The 12,766-nt window shown below is 42.2% G+C and overlaps 1 protein-coding gene across 2 annotated transcripts in view; it reads left to right on the top strand.

Annotated features, from left to right (window-relative positions):
- Positions 1 to 1,306: 1,306 nt before the first annotated feature.
- LYN (LYN proto-oncogene, Src family tyrosine kinase) overlaps positions 1,307 to 12,766 on the top strand; it is a 54,569-nt gene continuing 43,109 nt past the window's right edge. The window contains exon 1 of one of the 2 annotated variants that reach the window (XM_050892852.1): positions 1,307 to 1,380. The gene's annotated coding sequence lies outside the window, so the exon portion shown is untranslated. The remainder of the gene's footprint in view (positions 1,381 to 12,766) is intronic. The other variant, XM_050892851.1, reaches the window with a different exon arrangement.

The following is a 12,766-nucleotide window of genomic DNA, read 5'->3' as shown; positions in this document are numbered from 1 at the left end:
GACATATTATGGTCTGACTGCTTCTACAGACTGAGTCTTCTATGGGATCAAAGTAGTGGCCTGTGTGCTGGAGCCACAGTCTCGAGACAGGACTGCAGCACACACCAGAGTGAAGCGATTGTGCCAGTTGCACATCACCATGAGTGGCAGGTCTTTACATCAGTGCCAAAGATCTGCAAGTCCTACTGACATGATTCAGGTTCTTCTCTTAAACCCACAGTGAGTGAGCTGCATTGAGCCATTTTCAGCTATTTGGATGCCCTGCTGGAAGTCCTCGCCAGCTCCCCAGTCTGCTCCAACTCACAGCTAGGCCTTATTGGTGGATTTCAAGAAAGGGTACAGAGATACCTTTGAGCATCTTGCACCTAGCACCACTTTGACTGTTCCCCAAACTTGTTCCGCTGTCTTCAACACTTTATATGGAAAGCTTAAATGCTTTTCTTTTGAAATTCTGCCTTTGAAATCTCCATGACCCGAACTCATCCAGGTGGTCTGGCAGTACACATCGGACACCTTGACTCCAGTTCTTGTAGAGCTTTTCAGCTGCATCCTCTGGGTGTTATGTCCACACAGTCATATTTCCTGTTTTGCTGACCTGTGAGATTTTATTTCACTTTTCAACAGGCTAGTAAATCATTCTTAAAAAAAAAAGAAAGAAAAATTAAAAGATAACCTTACTTGTTCTTTCTTTTCTTCCAACCCAGCCTCCAATGGACCTTAGAAGTTGCTATAGTTGAGTTTTGGAGAAGTTCACGATGGTTTTTTAGGCTGCCGGTGGAACAAGACAGCCTTTTCTGTTTTGCCTCTCAGACTAACACGGTTTGATTCAGTTATGACTTTTAACGGCGGCTAGCTCGCCTCACGAAGCTCGCTCTGGGGCACAGGGGCACTCACCCCTCGACTGCAGCAGCTCCGCCGGCCCTGAGGCAGCCCGGCCGAGGCAGATCCCCTACACCCCTTCCACAGCTCCTGCCCCACCTCGTCCCCGTCACAGCCTCCCTCCGCTCAGCCTTCCGCGCTTCAGCCGGAGGAGCTGCGCCTCCCCGCCGGCAGCCGCTGGGGCCGGTGGCAGGGGCCGCCCGCTACCCCCGCCGCCCGCCATCTCCCTCTCTCGCCCCGCTCTCCCTTCGCAGCCCCTCATGCAAATCGAGCCCGGCACCAGGAAGTAAGCCCGGAGGCTGCGAGCCAACCGCCGGCGGCCGTGCGAGGTTCCTCCGCCGGCTGCCCCCCTCTCCCGGCCGGCGGGGCAGCAGCGCCGCGCCCCGCACGCACACCGAGACCAGCCCGGCCCAGCCCCGCCGCCCCCGGGACACCCTTCTCGGCGCCCCGGCGGTAACCGTGGAGTTCGCTCGCTGCCGCTCAACTTTCGCACCCGGGAAAGTAAGTGCCTTCGGCCGTCGCCCCGCCGGGCGGCAGCGCCGGGAGCGGCCGGCGGCAGCGGGGGAGGCAGCCCCAGCTCTCCCGGCTTCTCCCACGGGGGTGCACCGGGTGGGAGCGGGGGGGGGTGTGTGTGTGTGTGTGTGTGGTGCCCGGCCGGGCTGCCTCCGTGCCCCCGGCACGGCACAGCACGGCACGGCACGGCGGGTACAAGGTGCTTTCCCGGGAGGCTTGCCCTCGCTTCTGCCTCCCGGAGGAGGTGCTGCTGCCGCCTCACCTTCCCAGTAGGACTGGATGGGGTCTTAAAGGAAATACGGCATTTGCAAAAAAAGAAAAAAAAAAAAATCATTCTCAAAAGCATGATTTACGTCTTGCCGCTTTGCCCGGCTTCTGCTATGAGCTTGAGGGCTCGGGTGCCTTCTGGCTGTTTGCGTGTAAAATTAGCTGATCAAAGTCTGCAGTCGGTGTTTCAAGCCAAGGTGATAGCCTTGACTTAGGAGAGGCAATGTGGCCTCTGGGTATTCCTTCTTACGCTGCTTTTTTCTAGGAGAGTAATTCCTGGAGCGTCTTCCAAGTTAAAGCTGCTTCCTCTTAACTGTATGTTCAAATGTGCTTTAGCTGAAAGGAAAGACGAGAAAATGGTATTGTGATGTTTGGTGCATGGTGTTTCTTGCTGACTACTATTGTAACAGTACAGTATGCCTAAGGAATGGTCTTGAGGGGTTTTCTCCTTCCAGTTTTAATTTAGGATCTGAAAGTCAAGCTAGATCTCCCTAGCTGATGCCGTACCTTCAGTAAAGCAGTTAAGAGTTTCTGTGGAAATTGCATCTTTTATGTGTTTGCAGGGAATGGATTTGCAAGAACTCATCTTGCTGCTTCGCTCCCCTCTGTTGGCACTAAAGACCAAAGAGATTAACACTTAAAACTTGTTTAACTAGATCATATTACTGTGGTTATACATAGGGAGCACAAAGGTTGAGTTCTTATTCTGTTGTTTCATCTGAAACCTCAAATCAATATCCCATCTCTTGCCTTTCATTCCCACTTTTGAAAAAAAGAAACAGCCTGACCAATCTTAAGGAATTTTAGCACGTTGTAATACAAATTGGAAATTACGTTTTTTAGCTTGACCCCATAAAGTACCTGGAAGACTTTTGTAATTTAGAAATCTTAATGTTAGTTGCAAGTATCTGTAAAGTATGAGTGCCAGGTAAATAAGTCTGCACTCATCGTAGTATCACTAAAGAGTTAAAAAAAAAAAAAAGAGGAAGATTTTTGTTGGAAAATTGCAAAGCTACGTTGGGAAAATGTAGCTCAGTTTTAGCAAAGGGATATTCAAATTGTGTTTGTGTGAATTGTTTCCAACCCAGTATTGAATGCAGAGTAGGTGTTACTTATCTTTTATGTGTTGGGACTTTGTATCTTTATAACAGGTACCATCAACAGCACTGAAAGTATGGATGAGAAAAAAATCAAATAGTTTTCTCTGAAAAAGTAGCAATAGGCTAGAAATCAGTTAGATACTGTTAATAGGACATTATGAAATCTTGGGCAAGGATTAAAATTAATGAACTCTGAGATCAACAGACGTCTCATTCTATGGATCTCTTCTGAGATTTATAGCTTTTAGCTAGTTAGAAAAGAATTCTTGATTTAATAACGTAAAGATCTATTTTAATTGTGTGCTGTTGAGATATATTTTTTTAAACTGTAGTGGTGTAGAACGGTCGTCTTTGTACAGTAGCTGGCTGACTTGAAGTTATTCTGCTTTTCTGCTGTAGTTTTTTTTGGTAAATGAGGGTTTTTTTCCTATATAAATATACAGAGGACAAGGTAAGGCCTTTCCTTATAAGTTCTTTGACCAGTGGAGTTGCACAATGACTTTTTTCTGACAATGCAATTGATTATGAAACTTTCGCATATGACGTTAAACCCCATTGCCTTTAAGATGTTTAAGATTCCGGTTTTTAATTTTACCCTTTCAAGAGAGTTTCCATAAATGTGAAATTAATTCTTGCATGTATTTATGAATGTATAAGTAACTCTTTCATAACACTTCCCCCCCCCATTTTATCTATGTAACTGAAGTGAGCTATCTTCCTATGGCCTTGTTGGCTCCTGTAAGATAAATGGCATCACGGAACAGCAAGTGTTGTGGGAAGCAATGCCTAAAACAGGCAATGAAAAAGGTCCAAGGTCCTCCTAGCTCAGCTTAGTAGCTGATCTTCAGTGGGGTGGCTCATAAGACCAGAGACGCTACATCTGGCCCTTCTTGTGCTGCACATCAGAGAGCAGCATTTGACCTCTCTGTAGCTATTCAGGAAAGTTTAAGAAGTGCAGTATTTAATCTCAGATGTGATTCCATCTCTGTCACAAAAAGGAGATGTTTTCCTATCTGTACTTTGCATGTTATTTGGAATTTTAATGGGCATCTTTGAAGTTTTTGGATGGAAACATGTTGACCATGAACGAATTCTTATTTTGCTCAAGGGGCTAGGTGATCTGGGGAGGCAGTGAGGTCTTTCCTCCTTTCCATAAGTGCATATTCTGAGTGACTGCGTAACTTTATTTCTTGTGTCCAGGGAATTGTAGAGCCAGTTTTGCTCTTGGGGTTCAGGGAGCCCTTTGCAAAACTGAATGAACACAGAAAACAAGCAGATGAGGAGTAAATAAATAAGTAAGTAAAGGCATGGGGTGGGCATTAGGTGCAGACTAGGATTCCTAGAACTCTGCTCTAGCAGCATGGCTGTACACAGAGGTGTATTTCTGCAGCACCAGTGATCCCTGAAGGATGTGAGCTGTCAGGTGCTAATGCAAGGGATGGGAGTAGGATCCGTTGGCTGGGGATCCTGGGTTGTGTGAGCTTTGTGTGCTGTAGGTGATACTTCCTTCTGAAGATATGGAGCCGAGTGCGTAAATAATTACACCAAACCACGTGACTCTGTTAAGTAGTATTTATTGTTATTTTACCTCTATAGGATTTCTGTCTCTAAGAAGAACAGCTTCATTCTGTAGAAGAACCAGTTGCCCAGTTGAGAATTAGGATTGTTCTCCTGCTGATCATATGCCTACTTCCTATTTCTCCCATTTATTTGTGTCCCCTCTTTCATGAGAGTGTAGGAGTGCTAGAGATGGTACAGAAAGGCTTCCAGACTTGCCGAGCCATGCCACAGGAAAATATGTAGATAAAGAATGTAAAATTACATTCGTATGAAAACTGTCTTTAGTGAAGCATACAAGGAGAAGGAGACTGCCATACTGTAAACAGTAATGGTACCTTCTCAAAGAAATCAGCTTCTACTTATAAAAGGCAAATACAATGTAACTGTCCTTAGTGTGACTGTTCCTAGTTTAAACTTAATTGTCCTTCAGGGAAGGATGGAAAGGTCTGTGCTTTCATATTTATTTTTGCCTGATTCAAATACGTTTCCTGTTGACATTGTCATTAAATGCTGTAATTTCCGAGGCTGAATCATTCAGAGTCATGTTCAGCATCTTTCCTGAAAATGTGGGATCATGGAACAAAATGCAAAGGCAGAATTCATCATGTGTTGGAAGCATTTCCTCCAAATATTTATGAGATACTTGTATTAGTTGTGTGCCGTAAAGAACTGCTCATACAGGGAAATAGATTAGTTATTTTTGTCAGCCGAACATCAGAAGAGAGACGGTATTTTGCCAGTAACACTTTGCAGGGGAGAGAAGGAGGAGAAGACCAGGGAAAGGTGAAGGGGGGAATGCGTAGATCTCATTTCTCTGGGGGAAAAAGGGTAGACTAGCACCGTTCAGGCCAGTATTTGCTATCCCTTAGGTCAGCATTGTCTATCTTTTTCAAACTGCTGGCATCTTAAGTATCTACAATTGGTTCCTGTGTTTGCGCAGCATACTATCTTACTTCTTCAGTTCAAAGGACTCAAATGATAAACAGTCTGAACAATGTGTCCTTCTTCCTCTATGATCTCTGCTGTGTGTAGCATGAGGCTACTTCTTCCTGTCTAAATTGTGGTTGATATGTTGTAGAATTTGCTACTTTAATTTGCAAAGGCCTGCTTTTTACTGTGCACGTTCTTGTGACCAAGCCATTTCTTGAAAGTGCCTGTGATAGCAAACTGTGTGATCTTAAACTGGAAAATCTGATAGCTCACCACAGGGTTTGAAGTATGTATGGGATGCAGCTGCTCTTCTGGAATGGCGTTTTCTGCAGTTTTCTCTATTTTAGAGGGCTACTGGAAGTCTGGACGTGATAAAGGTTTGGAGGGAACAGACTCCCTCTGGGATGTGTTCTTAACTACTCCTTTGTTGGTTTAACAGAAAGCTGTCTCAGGAAGTTCGTCAACAAAAACATAGTCTGTTAAGTGGGCTTTCTGATGTGGCATCTATAATATATTGCTTTGCTTTTCATGTTTCCTTCATTAGTTTGTATGGATAGTTGTATACAAACGTATTTGATCAATTTTTTGATGAAATCTTATTCAAGCTTTTTCTTGGGCATAAAATGAAACAATATGGTATTACAGGAGTTAGCGCAAAAGTATATTTGCGCTAAGCAGGTTTGTTGTTTCCATGTATGACTGTACGAGGGGCTTAGAACAAAATTAATATTAAAAGGTAAAAAGTACGTTTGAGTGAATTCCTACATAATGATAACATATTTATAAATCGGTAGATCTGACCTATGACTAAGTTTTACTCTATTCAGACAAAGAGAGCATTTCCTGGTAGTATCAGCTGAGTAGAAAAAGATCTGGATAATAGTGCATCTATTGCATTTATTGAAATTGCCTGCTCGAGTATCCCTTGCCAGAATCATGAGGCTTACATTCATTAGATCCAGTGGACGGTAAATGGTTTTCTCCAGGGCAACCCCAGCCTTACCATGTGTCTTGATGGGATTTCTAAAACCCTTCAGTAAGTGCTGAATGCCCTAGGGTAGCTGTGATTCAGATGTGAGCGGAGGAGAGCTGGAGAACAGAGTTAAGTGATCGCCAGAGCTGGTGTCAGTGCCACTGAGGAAGTGAAAGTTTTTGGTAAACACACAGGAAGGGGATGGGCAGGAGAAAGAGGAAATCCTACGTTGGATGTTCAGGGTTCAACTTGTTCAAAATACATTGCAAGAGTCATTTGAATGTGCCGTTATGGCGTAGCAGAGCACTCAAATGGGATTCAAAGTACATTTTTGTAACTACAGATCTACTATTGCAAAAGATCTGCTAAACTATGCAAAGGCTAGAGAGAAGCATTGCAGCCCATGAGGGGTGTAGGAAAACTTGCCTTTTAAGCAACTGTGCTGCTGTATTGCTGGCGTGGCGCTTTGTCTTCCTTTTTCTGTCTTGTGAGGTCTTTGCTCTGTCACTGATTTCCAGCTGTACTTGCACTGGCTGTGAGAGAGATTGCAGCAGCTGTCCTGGCACCAGTGGAGAAGCACCGGGCCATACTTAGGTGAATGCTAAGCCTGTTTCTCTTGGGATGTAGATGGCCTGATTGATGGTTTCTGCTAGGCAGGTGGTGGACAGCAGTACTCCCACTAGGTCTGACCAGGAGAGCTTGCCTCTTCTGAAAATCTCCCACTAAATTTCCTTGGTAGCAGTTCCCATCTTTCTGCCATGATGCTTACCAGTATGTCTGAGAAAGTCGTGGAGTCACTGTGCTTCAAATGTCTTCATTAGTAATAATGTGCTGTTTATTTGGGGCTTTTTCTCCCCAATTTCCTGGAAAAAGCCATGTTTCAGTCTTTATCCTGCTGTAGCTGTACTCCCTTCCTACTGCTCTTTCCTTTTTTCTTCTCCCATCGTTCTTTTATTTCTGCAACATCATTCTGTTGTTTCTTTCTCTCCAACTTTGTCTTCAGGACTGTCAGTAGTATAAGCTGTTTATTTCATCTCTTGATTTAGATCTCTGTGCAGCAACTTTTCTTCTTCCCCTTCCAGAAAAATAAGTCTCAGCACCTTTCATAATCTAATTATCATTTGTAATCTACTTGTGCTACCTTATCAGGGAATATGCACCCAGAAATATGTACCGCCAGCCTCTTGAAGAAGTGTGAAGTCCAATGGAGTACCAACCTGGCAGTACTAATGTGGTCTTCACAGTGTTTTAAGAAGCCCGTGCCTCCTTAAAGGGCAGCTTTGTACTTCTGTAGATGGCCAGCAAGACTCTTCTACGTAGAGCATGTATTATGTGTAGGTGTGATCTATCTTTAAAGCCAACTACCAGATGTTTACCACATCTGATTTAAAATGGTGACCTCAACCTGACTTGAAACAGATTGGTTTATGTCTTGAAGATGGTCAGCGTGGATTGTCTGCTACCCCTTTGTCTGCCGTTCTGCGATGTTGCTTCGACCTTCTCTGGTCAAGTTTCATTTCTGTTGTATGCAGGAGGTTTTTCTGTACTGTGTGGTGGCACATGTAAAAGGTTTTTGAGCCAGCATTGACCATACTTGTAAATACAGCTAGTTCAGTGAAGCAGAGCGTGGATTTATTGGTATGTGTGCTGGCCTGTGAAGAAGAAACCAAGGCTTGGTATTGTGGGGGTGTGGTGCCAAAGCAACAGCTCTTGTTCCAAGACTTCTATGCTGTGCTCCTTGGTGTCGACATGCCCTGTACGCTCTGTCGCCACAGAAAGTGAAACTTAAGAAATTTAGCTTTGTGAAGGCAGTGCAAGTTTTGAAGAACCAACTTCGGCAGAGCTGGCACCAGCAGAAAAAAGGTTTGGCTGGTGGAGTGAACAAGTGGGAAAACGGTGCTTCAGGTGAGATGTTTCTGCTCTCAATTTGAGCAAGTCTGAGGGCATTGGATACAAGTGTCAGAAATGCAAAATTCAGTGTTTGAATAGCTTATTTGAATCAGAGATCAGAACAGTATTCTCTTCTGTAATGTATTATGTGCTTTCCTAGGGACTGTAATTGTCTCTACCCCATTAGTTATCATCCTTTGCATTCTTATTTGATTGTTTTTTCTCCTTTTATCTCTGCTTCTGCAGTCTTCCCTCTTCATTTATTTCTCAGCATCAACCCCAATTCTGACTTCTCAGGGATTTCAGCCTCCTTTCCTACACCTTTTCTCATATGGTTTGTGTTGTCCTGAGAAATTCCCATGCATGCCTAAGAATGAAGTAGTCTTACTGTTTTTTAAAGCATCTTCTTTGCACAGTGCTTAGTTCTACGGAATTCAAATGTAAGTTCATTGTGGACTCATTACAGTTCTTCTGAAACAAACTAAGGTAACCATCATGAACACTGATTTATTCTTACTTCTTGCTAGGAAAGTTAGCTGCATGGGCCGTGAGTGCTAAAATCACATATAAACAATGGGGCTTGTGCACAGTCTAAGATCTTTTTGTTAGGTACAGTGTAATCACATGGCCTGCCTATGAGCTGTATATTTGATATTTGAAGTTACAAAGGTTATAAGCTTTAATGAGCAGCCAGTATGGTCATAATAAGAGTGCTGTAAATTTCTTGCAGTCTGCAGTATGAATGTGAAAATAATTCTGGTCACGGACCTCCAGTTTACCGTGAGTCTAAATCTGCCAAAATTATCATGCATGCTGTCCTACTCATTAAGGTCTGTGTCCTGTACTTTGTTTAGAAAGTCCTGGCCTGAGTCTCTCAAAGTCTGTAGAGCTCCTGCAAGTTGTGTGCAGTCACTTACAGGATCAGAGCGTGGTTCAGTGGAACTGGCTGTGGTTGTAACTGCTAGGTCTTCATCTGCTATCAATTGCAAGGCTCTTGACCATTAAGCAGGACTAGAAACAACAGAGAATACTAAATGCTGTGCAATCCAGTAATGATACGTTGTGAATACAGCAATGTCGATTGTTGTTAGAGAGAGAAAACAAGAAATGTCAAGGCAAAGTCAAAATAGTAGCAGCAGTCAAAGTGTTAATCGGTTTCTGAAAATGAAATAAATTAACATATTGAGCAAATGCAACGTGCTTCTTCAAGTCAGTCCTCCACTCAGAACTTCTATTTAGTGTAGAATAAATTATCTCAAATATAAAAGAACTTTAATCAAGTTAATATTCTTGCACAGCTGCTGTCCTGGTGATTTGGGGAACTCTGTGTTCATTCTTGCCCTTGAGAAAGATCATCGGCAAAGACATACATGTGTTTAAAATCCAAAGTCTCCAGTTCTTCCTTAGAACGTTTGAAGCAGGAACAATCAAGTGAACCATCACACCAACGATTCACAACCCTCCCTCAAAAGAGAGTTTCCAGATTCCCACTCTCGCTCCTCTCTGAAAATGGAAAGAACGTAAAATATTTTTAATTTTGGTTAACTTTAGAGAAACTTCTTATTCATGCTCATGTGTGCAACAAATGTGAAAAGCATGCTTAGAAACTTGGATGTGAATTCTTAGTCCATGTTCATTCAGTGACATATTTCCTTTTACACTCTTACTGTCACCCCAGCTTGAGCATGTAGTTTCACAAAACTTCAGTTAAAGTGTGCTGCTGTCTTTACACGCCAGGCTTTCAGACCTGAATCAGTGGCAATTTGCAGTCCTTCAGGATACGTTTGGTAGACTTATGCAGAGTGTACTCATATCTATTAAAAAACCCTGATCTCCAGGACTTCATCTAAAAACCTCCAAAAATTACTCATGATATAGCTCTTTTAGTTCTATGTATCATGTTTGCATCAAACAGTTAGTTCAGACAATATCCTTTGGTGCCCCCGCGTGTATCCCAAATTGCAACAGTTGCTTAGAACAGTTTACTAAGCTGGGCGAGAAATCAACTGGAATATGCCTGGTTTAGATTCAGGACCTCAAAGGAATATAATTAACACGCAGTTTAAAATTAAGTAAAATAAATGAGTTATAAATAGACCTCTGTGAAGTGTCAGAACCTGGAGTGCAATCTTACACCCTTGAAGTTAAGGGAGGTTCTGCTACTTACATCAGTGAGAACAAGATGAGGTGGTTCCTCACAGGAATACTTACATGATTAGTGCTGAATGTTCTTCTAGTATCCCTGTAAAGATGAAATAGCACAAAACTTTGTTTCTGCAAGTGTAATTTACTGGCACCGGATTTGACGCTGTCTCATTTTTTTTGAGAACTCTTGCAACTTCCTCTTGTGACTTAAGAAAACTTGTCCAAGGTTTGCAAACTTCCAGGAGGAACTGGACTCTGAGTAAGAGTCCACATCAGCATGAATGATTTAACCCCAAATTTTCATCTGAGCTTAGAGTTCATTCTTAAATCCATATTAAATACCCCAGTACAATGGCCTGTGTTTCAGGAGGATTCCTCTGTGTATATCTAATGCTGTACAGCTAATGAAACACAAGACAGTCTGCTGGAGAAGTAACTCTTTTTTTGCAACTGAACTATATGCTGGCATTTGAAGAGGGTGAAAAAAAAAATCTGTTTTTCTTTTGTGAGTTATTTGTGAAATTCAGTGCTTTAGACAGGTGCCCAAGGCATAATATGATGCTATTATAACAAGAATGTTATGTTTAAGTTGCAAGTTTGGTCATGAGTACGTGTCAGCATTTAAACGTGGAGGTGACAGCAGATGAAGAAGCCCTCCGACCAATGGAGCAGGATGGTAAATGCAGCGTGGTGCAAAGTAATATGAGTTACAAAATGACCAGGCTAGTACAGAGTTAAGATTCATTGACACGGAAGTCATTCTGCACTAATTTAGTCACAACTATCTTAATCCATGTTGAAAGTGGATTGTAGAATGCATAAAACCAGGTAAGGTTTATAATAATTGATTTATTCCATGGGGATATGGTTACCTGAATTTGAGAGAACAAAAGCTAATATGCCTGAGTGATCTGCTCTTCCTTTCCTCCTTTTTTTAAACACACTGAAAACAGAAGATAAACCCAAAGGAGAAGTGGTATACTTTCTATGAGGCCACCCTCAAAACCTTCATCAGGGGTTGTTGGCTGTGAATTTGATATCCTCCATCACATTTTCATTAACATGTTGTGATAATTTCATGATCTTTGAGTTTTGTTTACAGTATAGCAATGGGTTTGAATTACAGGCACATCTCAAAGCAAAAGATCACATCTGTAAAAGACTCTTTACTGCCAACATCATCTTTAACTCGTTGAAGGCCACGTTCATAAATAACTGTCTTCTCCCCTTAGTCATAGTAGCTATTAATGATGCTCCCTAACAAATGTCATATTAATACATTCATCCGGGCATGTGGAGGTTGAGCATTAGGCTGCCTTTCTTGAATAAGGTGAAGGTTTCAAGTATCAGCTGCTACCTGCAAATATACCTTCCTATGTGCCTTCTGGAGGGGGTGGACAGAGTGACAGAACTGCACCTTATTTTGGGAGGCTAACTGTGTGTGTGTGAAGGAGAAGGAGAGAGTGAAGAGCTAGATAAATACTGTTGGGAGTGAAGAAGGGTAGGTCTCAGATCTGAGTTCTCCAAAGAAACTGTGTGAAGCTTGTCCTGCCCTTCTGTCGCATCATTTGTTAGGAGGATGATGTCATTTGGGCTACCCCTGGACCTCTCTCCAAAACCTTGTTGTTTTTATGGGTAGTTTCTCATTTTCCTATTCCACAGTGATTGCTCTAGTCATTAAAAAGGGAGGGGAGAAGGATCCTTATACTACCGGTAGACATGATCATCTATAAAGCTCAGGGCAAATATTAGACTACTGAAACTTTAGCATGCTGCCATTATTGGCCAAAGTCATCAATTTAAAGCTGAAAAAATTGTATGTGAGTCATAGATACACTGAGCTTGGAATGTAGACATAGTCCTTGGGGTTTGCTAGCTGGAGTGGCACACTTCCTAATACTTAGGAAAAATGTTGATCCTCTTCAGTGTAGTGGTTTGGCCAAATTTTCCTCTGGAAACGGAGATTTGGTTATATGGAGCTGCTGTTTGTCATTACTGAGGTTCTTTACTAGTAAAGAAAATGACATTTTTACTTATAGTTTGCATGACACTTTTAAGTCTGTAAAGTATTTTGGGAACCTTCCCTTTAAGTTGGTTAACATGTTGGTACAGTTTTTCTCTGTTCCATTTCATATGATCCTTTTGAAGAATTTGATAGAAGTATTTATTCTGTTATGACAAATTAAGATGTTATTTGACCTTTGCCCCTATCTTCAAAAGATATAGTACAGTGGAAAAAAGTTGAGGAAATGGAAGATGCGGTTGCCTGAGAGCTGGCAAAGTGAATTAATTCATTGCTGATATTGATTCAAAATTCTGGAGGATGCAGTTGAGGCAAATGATTGTAATAAAATGAAGCAAGTGTTATAAGGTCAGAAAACAGATGTTAGCTTAATGTAAGACTCAGTTTAAAATCAGTGCCAAAAATACTGACTACATGAATCTGGAACATTTTCATAATATATGAAGTCTATTATGCAATGTTAACAAAATTACAATCTTGTGTGGA

This window comes from Gymnogyps californianus, chromosome 2 (genome assembly GCF_018139145.2).
Source record: "Gymnogyps californianus isolate 813 chromosome 2, ASM1813914v2, whole genome shotgun sequence".
Classification (NCBI taxonomy): Eukaryota; Metazoa; Chordata; class Aves; order Accipitriformes; family Cathartidae; genus Gymnogyps; species Gymnogyps californianus.
The sequence above is the reverse complement of the archived record's forward strand: the minus strand, read 5'-3'. Positions and strand labels throughout refer to the sequence as shown.